This window comes from Acinonyx jubatus, chromosome B1 (assembly GCF_027475565.1).
Source record: "Acinonyx jubatus isolate Ajub_Pintada_27869175 chromosome B1, VMU_Ajub_asm_v1.0, whole genome shotgun sequence".
In the NCBI taxonomy this organism is placed as follows: Eukaryota; Metazoa; Chordata; class Mammalia; order Carnivora; family Felidae; genus Acinonyx; species Acinonyx jubatus.
In genome coordinates this window covers 167,491,066-167,508,713 of record NC_069382.1, presented here as the reverse complement: position 1 = coordinate 167,508,713, position 17,648 = coordinate 167,491,066, and the positions used below count along the sequence as shown (strand labels likewise).

The window sequence follows — 17,648 nt, the reverse complement described above, 5'->3', positions numbered from 1 at the left end:
TGCACACATACATGCCGCATTCACATGTACCGAGTGCCTCCCCAGTGCCAAGTTCTGTCCTCATAATCGACATTCAGCTCAATCCGATCACCTGCTCCAGCTGTATGTATGTCCTTGGACACTGGTAAGCCTCAGCTTCCCCACCTATATTGAGGGTAATTATAGCAACTACCTCACAGAGGCATGGGACCAAATGATGCCCTCCATGTAACACATGCCACAGTGCCCACTGTTTCACAGTAAGTGCTCAATAAACATTAACCCTTATAATTTCTATAGGATCCTCCCATAGGTGAGGGAAAAGAGGTAACTTATTTAGGGCACTGCACTGAGACTGACCCAGGATCAAATGCGAATCCACAGGTATTCCAAGACTATCCAACTGTAATAAGGGGTACAAAACACTCCGAGGGACTAGCATTCACACTTTCTGAAGATAAAAAAGCAGGAGATGAGGTAACAAAAACTCTCAGAACGATGAACACAAAGCATGAAAAATCTGCTACCAATTATAAATATCTTTCCATTTGCCTTTTCTAAAAGATCTTTTAAAATATTTTAATTCTGAAAAATATCTAAGTTTTGATCAAGAACCATCTTCTACAGCCCAATAACAAATTTGGGGTTATTCTAGAATGCTTCGTCAACCTACCGACCATTTCAACAACAGGAAATCAAGAAAGCAGCACGTGTTTTCACATTATCACAATAAATCCTCCCAACCCGGTATGAATCGTTCCAGATATTTTACAGACGGGAGAAGCTGTGGCTCAGGCAGGGTACCCACTTATATCCACCTGCCCAGGGCAGGGCCCAAACTGAAACTCAGTCCTGTCCAGACCGACAGCCGACTCTCTCTTGAGAATAACACGAACAAGACGAAAGAAAAGTTAGGCCACGCAGTCACTTGGCTTTGAGGAAACACTCAACGAGATAAATGGGAAAAGTGCCACAGTTTGGGAAGACATTCAAATGAAGATTAATTTTTACCCAACTGTTTCATTTCCTAGAAGTCAGTAACAGGCATGGCCAAAACTATGTCCGACAGAGAGCCTACCCAATTCACAATTTCAGGGTTCATCTCTCATAAAAGAAAGCTTTTTAAAAGACAAGAGCTTGGGATCATGTTCAGGTCAAGCAGCCCTTAAACATCCCCCCCAGATGCTGGGGTCTGTGCCCTCTGCACCCCTCAACGCTTCAGCCCCAGTGGCAGGCTACACCAAGATCAGAGCATGCCCAGAGCAGGTTCAGTCGGTGAGGACACAGGAAGGAAACGGGAACAGCTCTCTGTTTTTTGGTTTTTTTTAGCTTAAACTTTTTTTTCCCTTTGATTGTGGTAAAATACACATAACAAAATTTACCGTTACGACCATGTTTAGGTGTACAGATCCGTGGCATTAAGTACAATCACAGTGTTGTACATCCATTACCAACACCTGTCTTTGTAACTTTTTTCATCTTCCTCAAATCATACATACTCTAGATCCATTAAACACTAACTCTCCGTTACCTCCTCCTTACCCCAGCCCCTGGCGACCACCTTTCTATTTTCTGTCTCTATGAATTACACTATTCTGGGACCCATAAATACCTTCATTCAATAACTGTCCCTTTGTGATTGGCTTATTTCACTAAGCATATTGCCAGTTCTTTTTTGTTCCCAGTTAGCCTCCTTGAAGAAACGCTCTGAAATGCACATCCTCTAGAGGACACAAAAATGAACATGTGAGGACATGTTTTTCGCCCTTTTACTGCATGCCAAAAGGACATAAAAACACTAATGACGGTCAGGGAGGAAGAAGAATGAGAAAGCCAACAAAATCATCCACGATCCCACGACGCAAGCACTCCGTTTTCATTTCTACTCATTCTCTTGTAATCTTTTGCTTTATGCAAATGAAATTTGTATAATTACATCACATTGAGTATCCTTTAACCTAACCATCAATCAAAATAATAGATCTTCAAGTTTTTCAAAAATTTACTTTCAAGGTCAACGGCCAAGGAAAAATAAATGTGCTTTCATGAACACTCGTATCTTCCAAGCTCCCCTATGGTAGAAATAAGTTAAGATTGCCTGAAGTTTCACTCTGATAAAAGGAAATTGTCCTTGGCAAGACAGAACCATACTGTATAATAGTTGCTGCTGCAGGAAGAGGGCAACACCTTGACAAAGTTCATACAAAAAACGTTTACATTTTAAGCAAAAATGTATACAAACTCCGGATATGGCCATCCATCCCACTATTATCGCTCTCAATGGAAAACGACGCAATGGCATCTAATGAAAATACTGTTTTCTTCCTAGGAAATAAAAATAATAATACCGCAAATCAACATTCTCCCCAGCTTTTTCATATTGATTTTCTTGCAATTCACATGTTCTCAGAACTAAGGGGGGAAAAGATAAAATTCAATAAAACTCCATGCCTTATTTTTGTTTCTTGTTTCAACTTGTGGCTTGCAAAATATATACATGTAATATATAGAACAGCAGGATCTAGTACCAGTAAAGGAAAATGATTTAAGATGAAATAAAACTCAAGTCAGCAGGAGCTGACTTTGACCGGGAGACAATTATACCTAAGTTGAGGGAATGCAAGACTTCCTTTACTCATTTTAGTAGAAATAACCTCAAGACCTAGAAAAAAAGACATTTTTAGAAAACAACACCGACCCAACTGCTAGGTCTCATGCATAAGAGCAGTGAGTGTTACTTCTGTTCCACTACTTCTCACACTTCCTGCTCAAGTCCCTGGAATGTATATCATTTGAATGCAGGAGTTTGGGGATACTAGATAATTGAAGACACGGCAATCCTGTGCACAGTAATGGTATCCCATATATCCACCACTCACACTGAAGTTTCTGTTTCATTTAAGGAGAGCACAACCCATGCAAACACAGTGCCCCAACAGAGAGGACCCAAAAGCACTAATCATTCCAAATTCCTAGAATTAGAAGGAAACCCCAGGTATTCCCTCTAGTGCCCCACCACTAGTTCCCTCGCTGGGTGGGCCATTTCCAGGACTATTCCATCTGTATCTGCAGCTTCTTTAACCTTTTTCTCAGTCAGGCCCCACACTGCCTCTTTCTGGAAATTGCCCCAAGCACAAAAAATCAGCAGCACAGGATGGGAGCCTCCCCACAACCGTGGCAAATGAGCCAAATGCTCTTTTACTCTGAATTATTCTACAAAAAGACTCATCTTGGACTCTCCCTCAAATGAAAGTTTTCAGTGAGCTTATCCCACCTTGAACCTTTCCGGGCTTGCTGTGCCAAACTAGAACCATAAAGGTCAACAACAAAACTTCAAAAAGACAGACCCTGTCCATCTGCTCTGACTTCAGGAAGGGCCCAAACCAAACATACCTCAACTGAAAGGAAATCTAAATGCCAGTATTTTTTAAGCTGGTATTAAGATTCCAAAACATCAGTAAAGGTTCAGTACACAGCGTCTGACCCAAGCTTAATGTTCTCATACCTAAGGCTTACCCTTAGCAACTCCCAGCAGATCACTCGTCTCCCCCTACTTCTACTCAGGGTCAGCTGACACCCAAAGCGATGTTTACATACCCAAAAGAAGACAGAATGAATAACTCAACCACAAACCATTCTCCATTAAAGTAACAGAGGCTAAAGCGTGTGCAGAAACCGCTTGCATGGACATGACATTACAGCCAACCCCTCCCCGAATGCAGCGAACGAACAATGACCTCTCAGGCTCTAAACGCCACTTACCTTTGCACCCAAATCAGTGGACTGATCCACTGGGCACAAGGCATTTGGAAAACCAATGTGAGAAATCCCACGCCCACCTTCTCTTCCACAATCAAAGTCACCCCCCAAAGGGGAAGTGGAACGTGAAGAGCAGAGAGAAGCCTGCCTCACGTGAAATATTCTTTTAGGTGTGCACGAAGCAGCAGCTTTAGAGCTGACTGTCCAAGGTGTGCAACAAGATACATCAGTTCAGAAGATGCTGCGCAAAGTAGGCCCGTGGGCAAACGCGGGACTAAATGTAGTTAACCTCCTGAATATGTTAATGGAAAGAGAAGGTGCATGCAGTTTTCTGAACTCAATGGCAGAAACCTTTATTCCCAACACATTTCCCATAACTCAGGTTTCACTGAACACCCTTTGGGAAGTACTGCTTTCGGAGCTGTGGAAGCAAGGCTTGAGCCTGGATCTGAATTAGCAAGCACAATAATAAGGTGACGGGTGGAGGGGGGGAGCGCCTGGGTCGCTCAGTTGGTTGGGCATCTGACTTCGGCTTAGGTCACGATCTCACGGATCATGGGTTCCAGCCCTGCATCGGGCTCTGTGCTGACAGCTGAGAGCCTGGAGCCTGCTTCGGATTCTGTGTCTCCCTCCCTCTCTGCCCCTCCCCTGCTCACACTGTCTCTCTCTCTCTCTCAAAAATAAACAAACATTAAAAAAATAATAAGGTGACGTCAATCCAGTCTTCAAGACTACAGGGGCATCAGGGATCCTCAAAGACAGGTTTTAAAGTGAGGCCCTCTGCACCATTCTCGTGGCCTTAAACTGCTCCCTTCCATGTCATGATCTCGACGTGGCCATCACTTCCTGTCGTGTCATGATCTCGACATGGCCATCACTTCCTGTCAATCAGGACACAGCTTAAAAAGTCACTTCCTACCAGTTGATCTAAAGGAGCCCTCTAGGCACCGTGCATCACATCACCCAACTCTATTTTCCCTCTGGCACCTCCCACTGAGAAAGCAGGAGTGTTTTACTCACTGCCATAGTCCTAGGGCCTATTGGCACATAGTAGATAGATGCTCAATAAACATCTACAGAATGAGTAAGCACATGAAGTATTCTAGCTATCCCTCCCTCTGGCTTAAAGAAAGGATTGCTTAAACATCTGGTTACATTTAATATCAGTTCACTGAGATTTATTATTTCAAATAAAAAGACCACAGTTATGCTATGGTTGCTAAATTAAAGGACATCTGCATATCTTTTGGACACATATTTTCATACCAAGCCACTATTTAAAAACCTATGTATTTTTGAGTAATTCCAGAAACACTAATATGCTTAGTATTAGTCCCTCCCCTAGACCTTTCTAGAATTTGGACACAAAACCACACAGCTAACTGGCTCTTATGTTAACCAAACGCATGCTGATCTCATTAACAGCATGTTATTAGCCTATACCTTCACAACTGTGGGGGAAACTGTCAGAAAAACTAGCTGCTAAAATACGTTCTGGGGCATATTTATTAAAGCCTCCAATGATAAAGTTATTTTTCATTTATATATTCATTCTTTGACAAATGTTTAATGAGCACCCAGGATTTCTAAGCACTGGGAGCACAAAGATGAAGAAGTAACAGTGTTGTCCCTCAAGGGGCTTACAAACTAAAGAGAAGCCAGGAAAGTAAATAGTTGCAAAGCAGTATGACAACAAAGGCTTGATGTAAGAGAGATTGTCAGGCGCTCACAGTGGAAGCAAAAAAGAGCCAGTCACCCTGTCCTTGGTGACCATGTACCTAGGGTCTCCCAAGCATGGTCCCCAGACCCGCAGCATCAACATCACCCAGGATATTGTTAGAAATACAAACTTTGATGGGGCCACCCCACAGTCCTGGGAGTCAGAAACTCTGGGGGTAAGGGGAGAATGTGTGTTTTAGCCAGCCCTCCAGTCATTCTGACACACACTGAGGTGGATGATGATTAAGCTACTTCTGAAGGAGAAACAAAAGTCAAGCAAGTAAAGAATACATCAACAGTAAGAATGGTTGCAGGCAATGGAAACAGAGGATAAAAGCCCCAAAGCCAAAAGGGCATGTCGTGAGAATGGTGTGGCTCAAGCTCCGAGCATGAGATGGAGAGCAAAGCAGATCATGAAGGGTATCAGGTGCGATGCCAAGAAGCTGGCACATCATCTTGAGGGCAATGAGGAGCCCCTGGAGGGCTGGGATGGGCATGCCCGGACCTGCAGAGGATTTCAGGAGATCACTTTGCAGGCAGTGCAGAGAATGAACAGAGAGACCACAGAGAAGGCAACTCAACGAGAGGCCACAGTGGTGGGAAGGAAGGGAGGCACACCATCAGCAACAACATAGCTCCAAGCAGGAGTCTGGAGTCAGGGGCACCTTACAGATGTGGAGGTGCCAGGCATGCTGTCTACCCTTTCCTCTGGAAGGAAGCTGTGCCTGACACACCCCCTACACCCAACCAGGGCAGATGCGAGTCTCGGAAGCACGGAGTACCTCCCACCTCCCCTCCTGGTAGCACACATCACATTTTATCACAGTAGTCAGTCTCTCCCGCCAGACACAGAGTTTAGGCAGGCAGACACAGTGGCCATCCTGGTCAGTTTCCACCCTGGTCCGTTTCCACAGGCAGCATTTGGAACAGCGCCCAGCGCTTTGGAAGCCAAACTGAATGAATGGAGCTGGAAAGGCCAGGAGGCCACTGAGAGGCCACTGCTCTCATTCAGGGGAGAGATAACTGTGTCATGGGGAAGGAATTAGAAAGCTTATGACAACTTGCCTGTTGGTTGTACGGACTGCCCTGAGGGACCTTAGAGACAGTTTTTTTCCGGTGGACATTGAGGTTTGGCCTCACGCTTTCTCCAATCTAGGCTCCAGACAGGTATGCGGGGTGCCTCCGGAAAGCCTCAGGGTCCACATTGGCCAAGTCATCATGTCCATCTGTACCAAGCTGCAGAACAAGGAGCATGTGATTGAGGCCCTACGTAGGGCCAAGTTCAAGTTCCCTGGGCGCCAGAAGATCCACATTTCCAAGAAGTGGGGCTTTACTAAGTGTAATGCGGACGAATTTGAAGACATGGTGTGGCTAAAAAGCAGCTCATTCCAGATCGCTGTGGAGTCAAATACATCCCTAATCGTGGCCCCTTGGACAAATGGTGGGCTCTGCACTCATGTGAACCTCAGCACTGCCCTTCCCCATTCATGCCCACCAATAAATCCTGCTTCCTGTCAAAAAAAAAAAAAAAAAGAAAGCAAGCAAGCAAGCTCATGACAACTTAACTTCTTACTTTTCTCAAGTCTGTTGATACCATTCAAAACACAGAATGGCAATCTTTACAGGTCAATTATGTTAGCAAAATTTGACAGTAAATCTGATCTGCTGAGTGGCAGCCACAAGCCCATCTTCCTGTGGAAAGCCAGCAAGGACCATGACTTGAGCACTTTTGCAAGTGAAAGGAAGACACAGTTGTAGGCCACAGAGACACTGCCACCTAAGGTAACAAGTTTGCTCTTTTGTTTTCAGAACTCCAAAACCTTCAACTAGAGGACCAAGACGTTTTAAATCCCACTGACACATTCTACATCTTTGCTTTGATTTTTAGAAATGATTTCAAGCAGGCAAATAATGTTGTGGCCCAATTACAGGGTATTTTGGAAGTAGTAGGCACCTAACCTGGGGGTGGAGCTGGTGGGTGGAGAGAGGGAAGAGGTAGTTACTAAGCAGGCACTACCACCTGCCTCTCACTCTTACGTGGAACTTCATAGAGAAGGGAGCTGTGACAATCAGGAAGTAAGGCGGTCTCCCCTGACCTGCTTCCTGCTTTCTCACCATTCCCAAAATAGAAAGAGCTAAGAAAAAATCATAAATATATTTCTCAGCCCTCCAGGGAAAGGTTCATTAAGGACATAAATCTGGGTCCCTGGGAAAAAAGGATGAAAGACAAAGCTATCAAAAGTCCTAGAATCAAGAGATGGAAACAGTGGAAAATAAAACCCATGGACAAAAAGGAACCAGAGAAACAAAAACAATGGCCAATTCTTACACCAAAGCATACAGAGAGATGGTGCCACAAACTCAGCTGCCCTGGATTCTCTAAACTCAAGCTCTCTGGAGTCAAAAGTTAAAGTTTTTGCTGAAAATAAAAAATAATTATAACTGTTAAGATCTTACTTCATGCCAAGTATTGCTCATTATTATATTCAAATATTAACTCATGAAAACCTCCTAACGACTATATCATATAGGCACCATTACTATTCCTACTTATGGATGATGAAACTAAAGCACTGTACATTCTGTTCTCCACCTGTAATTCTGTAATTCTATTGTCCCCAGTCATGTGGCTATTAAATTGCAGAGCAAGACAGGAAGCCTAAGAATCTGGCTATTAACCACCTGCCACCACCTTTCCCTAAGGCTGTCCTGTGCATGCACGCACTGTATGATATTTACAAGCATCCTTGGCCTCTACCCACTAGATGCCAGTAGTACTCCTTCCACAGTCATGACAATCAAAAATGTCTCCAAGGGCGCCTGGGTGGCTCAGTCATTAAGCATCTGACCTCGGCTTAAGTCATGATTTCACAGTTCAGGAGTTCAAGTCCCACATTGGGTGACCTCAAGCCCCACTTCACGTGAGCAGAAGCCCCACTCTGGGTGAGCCCCACTCTTCTCTCTTTCTCTCTGACCCTCATGAGATTCTTCTCCTTCTCTCTCTCTTCTCTCTCCCCCTCGCTCACTTGCACCCTCTAAGAAAGAAAGAAAGAAAGAAAGAAAGAAAGAAAGAAAGAAAGAAAGAAAGACAGACAAATATTCCCTGGAGGGTAAAATTGCCCTCCCTCACTCCTCTTTGAGAACCACCGCTATAGAGATTTGAAAGGCCAAATCTCTGGGTTCCCATTGGAAGGAGTGGCAAATCCCAGGTATTGGATAGAAGAAACAGGCTGTAACAGTTCTATGGAGGGAAGGAAAATGGAAAAGGAGTCAGCTGAATAGGGTTTCTGTAGTGGGGATTTTACACTAGGAGTCCCTCGCCATGGCTCCTCACTCCCACCGAGCGAGGACAGCCTTCCTTCTCTCCACTCCCTCAGACTTCACACACATGCCTCTCCTGTCGCACCTTACAGTCAGTGCTCTGGTACATTCCTCTGTCTTCCTGAACTACTCACAGTGCCTGGCACAACGTACGTGCTCAATAAACATCTGCTGAACAAAGGCATGAACAAATAAATGAAGCTACGGTTTCTTGTTGTCTGTCTCCACTAGTGGTCTGGAAAATGTATAAATAAATAAAGCCTGGTTATAAGAGAAGATAAGAAATTCTGGTCAGATAGTAGAAGAATCTGAGGTTGAATCAGTGTTTCTCAATGTATCTATAATGCCTGTGAGTCCAGACCATGCCTCAGTTACTAGGTTCAGAAATTTGGTATTAGTTCACTCAGGAAAAAAAATCAACTCAAGGAACCTAACTCATGCTAAAGATATTCTAATTTATTCACTTCCACTGACAAGTAGTACTGCCCAGCAAACAGGCAGACTCTCTTGCCCAGGATAAAAGTCCACTTAGGAAATCCAATGAAAATCAGAAGGGAGCATGCCGGATGCTCCCAAAGAGAGGCACCATCAACAAGCGTGCTGAATTTCTCTCTCCAGACCCACCACTCCAGCAGCCAAAAGTCTCAAGCCAGCCACAAGTAGCTGGAGAAACCTGGAAACCCTCACCTCACCTTCTCCCAGTCATCAGAAACCCCTGCCATCCTAGCATTGCCCCATGATCGGCACGTGACAACCAATCAGATTCCAGTGTGTATGTTTTCACAGTAGAAACATTCTAGACTGCAATGTGTCCAGAGAGGCTATAGAGCAACCCCTAGTTTCAGACACATTCAGAAATTATATTTGGATTTTCTGCTACTCAATTTGTGGGCACATGAAAGAAACGCATATTGGAACCATAATATGAAAGAACTAATTCCACCATTAAATATGTGGATTTAGGTTAATGTCCATTGTGAAAATGGATGAAAGGTGAAATTTTCACCTCTTCCCCAAATGGTGAATTTAGGAAGGTTCCTCACTCAGAAGAGATAAGAAGGAGGTACCCTAAAGGACTGAGATGTTTCCTGTAAAACACGAGGCACGTAGTTGACCCTTAATTAATAAATGTTATTTCTTCATCCTGTCAGTCCCTCAGCAATCCTCTGATGGACTCCTCTATACTCACTACAGTTACAGGGTTAGCATTACTGTTTACTGTGCAGGCTTTAGTGAAAAGGACCTCTAAAGTTTCTTTATCTCTAAAATGGGGACAGCACTACGGCATTTTGTAAGAATTAAATAGGTTAACGGCGATAAAGCTCTTAGCACAAAGAGCTCCAACAATAGATTGCCATGATGACCACCAAGACCCAGATATCATTAAGCACAGATTTTCAAGTATTATTTGAAAATACATCATTTTCTTAACCTACTATTTAAAACAGAAATAAGCTGGGTTTGCAATTCCCTGAGCAAACTATTCTTAAGCTTCCTACTTGCTCTGGAAGACATGATACTCAAAGGTCCAAACCAAGCTGGCTGTTAGACCACTTGTATTTCTATGGCTTTGACTCTAGCAGCATTTCCCAGAAGCACCAACGCCAAATTGCTAAAGCATGCTGCCTTGGCAGAAAGGGGCCTGCATGCAAAGAAACCAACACGAAGAGCTGTCATTTTGAGGCCTTGCCTGCTGAAATTCACATTTCAGTTGTCCTTTCTGCTCTCTCAGACCCTCATCTTTCTTCTTGGCACTTCCTTTGACATTCTTGGGCTATAATTCAAAAATATCTGCTGGTTCCCAGAGCACTTTCAAAATTAGCTTCTTCCAAGCTCCTAAGACCCTGGTCTCTACCAGTGACCCTACATTCCTAGAAGGCCCAGAGGCCCCATCAGCCCACCCATAAGCTCCAGTTTGGCCTGGCCTACACTTCTCACTCTATCCCAAAGGCAGGGCTCTGACATCTCAGGCCTGGCTTCCCAGACTTGTCAATTTCATTGACCATTAAGCTGCCAAATAAAAATATTCCCACCAATTCATTTAAAAAAAAAAAAAAAAATCTAACCCCCAAATCAGAAGGGTATAGTCTCAGAGAAAAAAGGACACATCTTTATGGGGCATCTGGGTGGTTCAGTTGATTAAGCATGCGACTCTTGATTTCAGCTCAGGTCACTGATCTTATGATTTGTGAGATCAAGCCTCCACATCGGGCTTTGCACTGACAGCATAGAGTCTGCTTGGAATTCTCTCTCTCTCCCTCGCTCTCTGCCCCTTCCCAGCACACGCACGTGTGCTCTCTCTCAAAATAAATAAACATGAAAAAAGAAAGAAAAGAGAAAAAAGATAGGGCACCTGGGTGGCTCAGATAGGGCAACAGACCTCAGCTCAGGTCATGATCTTGCAGTTTGTGAGTTCAAGCCCTGGGTCGGGCTCTGTGCTGACAGCTCAGAGCCTGGAGCCTACTTCAGATTCTATGTGTCCCCCTCTCTCTACCCCTCCCCTGCTCACACTCTGTGTCTCTCTGTCTCTCAGTCTCTCAATAATAAACGTTAAAAAAATTAAAAGAAAAAAGGGCACATCTTGTAATTTAGACACACTTACAAAACATTCACTTCAGCATCATCATTATTTTGATAAGGCCAGCAAACACATCCCCAACAGACAATGGCCTGCAGGCCTAACACCATGCTTTGCACTTTTAAATTGTGTGGAAACTAAAATCTGATTTATAGGGCAGCAATTCTGAAAATGCTACATCCTACAGCACTGTAATGCCAAGCTTTCCTTCTCCCAAAACAGCTTTGCCCTTCACTCTCTGGAGCTCTCTGCAGGCTCTCTCCAACCTCCTCCTCCTAGCACACTTCTCCTAGCTCCGTTACAAAACTGCATTCTTTTTAGCCTATTTTAAAAGAAAAACACAAACGAAACCACTTTTCCTCCCACCCTGAGCATTCCTAAAGCATACTTTCCAGTAGAGTTACCCTTTTAAAACCTCAGTTATTACCTAGCAGACAAAATTTTGCAGGATTTCCATGAGAGGCAAAGAATAGAACTTATAACCCCTGTCAAATCATAAATACCTTAATCCATAATTCCATACTACTCATTTTTTTCCAAGTTCTCATCCCATCTTTGTCCATATAAATCTGTACATTTTATGTATCAATACATTATACATTTAGACCTTTTTCCTGATGATAAAACTAGTGTCTGTCCTAGCATTTGGTCAATGCTTATAAGACCAGGTAGGATTCAAACATAATGGAAATAAGATTATGCAGAAAGGAAATGTCTCCTGTGAGTCTACACCTAAAGGCCTCTAACACTTTTTTTTTTAAGATTTATTTTTAGAGAGAGAGCTCATGAGTGGGGGAAAGGGGCAGAGGGGGAGGGAGAGGGAACGAGGCGGCAGGGGGGAATGAATCCCACGCAGGCTCCACACTCAGCACAGAGCCCAACACAGGGCTCGATCGCACAACCCCGGGATCATGACCTGAGCTAAAATCAAGAGACTGACAGTCAACCAACGGAGCCACACAAGTGCCCCAAGGCCTCTAATACTTTGAAATTGATCCAGACTTCTTACTTCTGGCCAAGTTGTAGTGACCTGACTTTCTAACCTCTATGCCTTTCCTCCCTTAGGGCTCTCATGTTTGAGTTACTGCTTCACTCCTACCAGAGGCCCAGTAACCCTGCAGCCTGGTTAACATCAGAAGCATTAGATTTACTGCCTGTTTATCATCAATTATTAAAACGTGGGTAACAACTCTGGCGTCTCCTCACCTGCCTCGCTTGAAGGTTAATGACACTGAGTTTTGTGAATGTCATGAAAGCAAAGCGCACTACAACCAAATGCATCAGTTTCCTTTGTTCTCTGCCCCATCATCATAGCTTGCCAAAAGAAAAAGAAAGAAAAGGAAAAAAGTTCACGATCTTGCCAAAGCTGAGTAGATGTCTCTCAACAGCCACCACTCCTGCTACTGCAGAAGCAGGCCCCGGACACCTGCCCAATACAGGGATGGTGCTAACATGAAATGATAATGATAATTTTATTCCAGAGAGCAAGGGCTACATTTCTAATCGAGGGCTGAAGACAGAGGATGGGGACATGGAAAGGGCTTGCCAAAACTTCCTAGGAGTAGGCCCGGCACCCCAGACATAGGATACTCTCCTCTGTGGCCTCTGTAGAGGTTTCTCTCTCAGTTTATCTGGTGCCCAAGAGTAGAGTTTCCCCTCAGAAGATGCTATAAAACAGTTTCAAATATCTAATGTGCTTTATCCAAATCTAATCATTACCTTACCCCTACCTAGACTTGGCAGGGCCACAGAGTTAATTTTATGACAACCATTCTTTGACAAAAACTAAAGGGGAGTTAACGATTTGGCCAGAAAAAGGAAGGGCATTCCACAGGGTGCCTGAGTGGCTCAGTCAGTTGAGCGTCCGACTTCGGCTCAGGTTATGATCTCATGGTTCATGAGTTCCAGCCCCACGTCCAGGTCTGTGCTGGCAGCTCAGAGCCTGGAACCTGCTTCAGATTCTGTGTCTCCCTCTCTCTCTCTGCCCTACCCCACTTGCACTCTGTCTCTTTCTCTTTCTCAAAAATAAATAAACTTTAAAAAAAAGTTTAAAAAAAAAAGAGAGGGGGAGGGAAAGGCATTCCTCAAAGGCCAGGTCAGGATAGGCCAGACCTAGTGAAACACAAAATCAGCTTCATCTAATGCTCTAAATTAAGTCCAAATCACCCCCCACACCCCCACCCCCTCAAATGGTTGCATCACAGACTCCCGAAATGGGACAAAAGAACCCAATAGGAGGTGCACTCTACTGCAACTCCCTCATTTTACAGATGGAAAAACTGAGGCCCAGACAAGGAAACAGACTTTCCCAAGATCACACAGTAAATGAAAGTAGCAGAAGAGCCTGACTCAGAAGGCAAGTCTTGGGAGTCACTGGTTTGTAGTCTTTCCACCAAATCCCACCAGACTCTTTTATTATGGAGAATCTGTCACTCTGTGTCTGACAAACCATTTCAACTGAGACATGCCATCAACTGGCAGAACACTAATAACACTAATAACACATTCGAAATAAAATGGGTAATCTGGGTTTATCTCCCTTACAGTTAGGTTTATGTGTTGGTAGCACAACACTGTTGAAAATAAACGAACATAAAACAGTTTTTAAATCCAGAGAGATTATTTAAAACATTCAAATCATTTTGAAAACATGCTGTTCCAATCAAATCTAATTCCAAATAACAAATCAAAAATGTTTCACAACAGAATGCTTCTTTAATAATGAAACCGTCAGAAATATTCTCATATAAGATAAAACTTTAAAGTTCTATTGCTGTGCAATCAAACTATTGTCCACCTCCTCAGAGGGGCTTTCTTGGGAAGCTGACATTCATGTGAAAGATACTGAGACATAAGATAATATACGTAAGAAGCTTCATATCAGACTTGGCACAGAGCAAGCATTCAACAAATGCTAGTTTCCTTAACGTGGGGCAGGAAAATAAGAATTGCCCACATAACTAGTTAATACCTTCTTACAATACTTTCCTAAAAGCCCTACAGCCTTGGAAAACTTAAGGTGTTACAACATCAGAGTCCTGCCTATTTTAAAAGTGTAACTAAGGGCACCTAAGTGGTTCAGTTGGTCAAGCGCCCAACTTTCGATTTTGGCTCAGGTCATGATCTCGCAGTTCAGTTCGTTGGGTTCAAGCCCCATGTCGGGCTCCAAGCTCACAGCATAGAGCCTGCTTGGGATTATCTCTCCCTCTCTCTCTGCCCCTCTCTTGCCCACACACCCCACCCCCTCTCAAAATAAATAAATAAACTTTTTTAAAAAGTGTAACTAAAAAAGATATAGAGAACAATCCATTTTTCTTAAAAGGCAAATTTAGATACTGTGAAATCAGAGTACTCAGCATAACCCTGTACTAATATTTTTTTTTAAGTTTATTTATTTATTTATTTTGAGAAAGAGAGAGAGCAGGGAGGGGCAGAGAGACAGGGAGACAGAGAATCCCAAGCCGGCTCCACACGGGCAGTGCAGAGCTGGACACAAGGCTTGAACCCACAAACTGTGAAATCATGATCTGAGCCGAAACCAAGAATCTGATGGCTTAACTGACTGAGCCACCCAGGCGCCCCGACCCTGTACTAATACTAGGGCAAGGCTTTCAGTATTAATTCCTGCTGTAACGAAAGAAAGAAAGAAAAGAAAGAAAAGAAAGAAAGAAAGAAAGAAAGAAAGAAAGAAAGAAAGAAAGAAAGAAAGAAAGAAAGAAAGAAAGAAAGAAAAGAAAAGAAAGAGAATTCAATGTTTGTTGTTTTTCTGGTGGCTGGAAAAAGATCATTGAAAGTTGAAACGTGACATTAAAAAAGTAAAAAAAGAGTTTTTAAATACGTTATCTTTGTACATGTGGATTCTTGCAAGATGTAGTAATTTTTTAAATAATGTTGTAGTCTCTTACTCATATTAGTCCATTTAAGTGTAAAACGCCAGTCTTTTAGACTTCAGCTCATCAAGCTTTTCCACTACCACTGCATAAAAGTTTCACAAAGTGCTGAATGGTGCTGGCTCCTTGGAGGTGAATTACCTAGTTCAAAATATCCTTTTGAAAAGAGAATAAAGTGTAAGGAACTCCTTCCCTGGAAAAGGATCTCAACTTTAGACCCCTTTCTCCAAAGCTCTGAGCAAATACCCAGGGGCATCCCTAGATTATGAAGACCTCAAGGGATTCTGGGGGTCATGCAGTACGATGATGACAGAAGAAAAGCCAACAGAAATCTTGCCTGTGTGTCTCCCTTGGTATCCTGACTCCTAGCCCACTATACTCTACTGCCACCTGTGTTCTCTCAGCATCTCCCCCAGCGCGAGGTTCCTCATCCATCTGAGAAATGCCATCCCTTCAAATCAGTGCATTTCTAGGATTCTGTAAATTACGATACACAGCTGTTGAACAATTATTGTTTTCAAGCTACAAATAGAAAATGCAACAAAGCTGCTACCTAAATTCACAAAGAAATCCCCCTTCAAGGATTATGTTCCTGAAAGGCCAGCTACACAAACTTGGATATCCTTAATTATCATGGCCTTTTGAGGACAAGATTTGAAATAGAAGTCCATGACAAGGAAAAAAAAATCAAAGACTTAAGAGACCCAAATCCAGAACAACAGATCAGGAAGCCACTGTTTTGTTTGTTTAAATCAGTTAAATATTAAACAAATGACAAACCAATGCCAATTTCCCAAAGTTTCCTCATTTCTTGGAACTGAAACACCACTGTTGGCATCATTTTATGATAATCCTTTAGGTATTTCACCTAACTCATCAGGCGCAATGTAAAGACAGTGACTGAAGGACTTGTTAAAACTATGCCCCCTCCAGAACCCAGTCTCGTCGGAGCTTCTGACCCTGACCTTATTAGTCTCTTCACAATCTTGGCCCTCCCAACCACTCAATCCATCCAAAAACGTTTATGACAGTTGTGGCTCTAAACTGCGCAGAACTTGACTACAAAACGGCCACAACTCTAAATCTGATTTCTCCAATTTATCCTGGTTTAATTCCAGTTCCACTCTCCCTCGGCCCTTCGCCCCTACCCCCTCAGTTCTAGATCTCTTCACCGCGGTCTAGACCATCCAGCACTGTTTCTATGGGACTCGGCACCCCTCGCTCCGTCCAGCGCTGTTTTCATCGAACAAATGTCATTTCCAACGTTCAACCCTCCATTCCTCCCGCCGGGCAGCAGAGGGGCATTCAGGACCCGGTGGCCAGCTTTCCCGATTAGGTCCCCTTCGCCCAGCCATTTTCTACTTAAAACGCTCTCTGCCGCCGAGAGGGAAATGAACTTTTCCCCCTTTGATCTCCCAGCAGCTAGCGTCTGAACCCCCAAGAAACCAGCGCCGTCTCCAACTCCCCGGCAGGAGCGCGCTGCCGCCCCAGGAGGGAGAGCCCAACCGCACAGCAGAGGCCGGTACCAGGGCAAGGGGGTGTGCGCTCTTCTCCGCCGGCACCCGCCCTCACTTTTCCCCTCCGCAGCCCCCCACCCGGGCGCACCCCCTCCAACCCTGTCTTCCCCCGCCCCAGGCCCCGCCAAGCCCGGGCTGCCGAGGGAACCAGGGCGCCGGCAAGCGGGAGGGATGGAAGTCAAGGAGTGAGCCCGCAGTCGCGGTGCCACCCGGCCGGCCCTGCGGCTCGAGCGCAGGGTGCACCGGACTCCGCAACGAGTTCCCCCTGCAGATGCGGCGGCAGCTGCTGCAGCTGTGGCTGCCGCGGGGTGGGCGGCAGTGGCCGCGCAGCCCCAGGAGCCGGCAGGAGAGGAGCAGCAGCCGGGCTGCGCGCAGCCACTCGTCGCACGCCGCTGCCGCTGCCGCTGCCCGGGTCTCTCGCCAGCACTCCCGGGCCGCCCTGGGGTCCAGGGCAAAAGCAAGGAAGAAAACGAGGCTCACCAGCGATGCGCGCCGCGCTCGCTCCGGCACCGGCGCCCGGCCGCTCTGCTCAATCTCGCCTTCCCCGGAGCGCCCGGATCAGCTGCGGGTGCAGCGCACGAGCTTCCTACTTGAGACCAGGACGGGCTCCGGCGACTGAGCATGCCCAGTGCCGCTCCGCGAGTCCCGCGCAGGCAGCGGCGCCGGCGAGATTCCACTTCTCCAGGCTTTGGCGGCGGCTGCGCGAGGAGAGACTGGAGGGACCCGGCCAGGCGGGGGCCGAACCGGAGAAAGGCGGGGCCGGGGGCGGGGGCCGGGGGCGGGGGCCGGGGAGGAGGGGGCGGGCCGCGCTCCTCGTGCGACCCCTGCAGGCAGAGGCTGCGGGGCCTCTGGGACCCACGGTTCCCCTATAACCTGGGAAGATGG

At 45.2% G+C, this 17,648-nt stretch overlaps 1 protein-coding gene across 13 annotated transcripts in view; it reads right to left on the bottom strand.

The window, feature by feature from the left end:
* The window catches only part of APBB2 (amyloid beta precursor protein binding family B member 2), a 377,264-nt gene extending 359,881 nt beyond the window's left edge, over positions 1 to 17,383 (bottom strand). For 11 of the 13 annotated variants that reach the window (XM_053217425.1, XM_053217423.1, XM_053217429.1 and 8 more), the window contains exon 1: positions 17,244 to 17,382. The gene's annotated coding sequence lies outside the window, so the exon portion shown is untranslated. Of the gene's footprint in view, positions 1 to 17,243 lie in introns of all 13 variants that reach the window. The other 2 variants (XM_053217427.1, XM_053217431.1) reach the window with 1 other exon arrangement.
* Between the last annotated feature and the right edge of the window lie 265 nt (positions 17,384 to 17,648).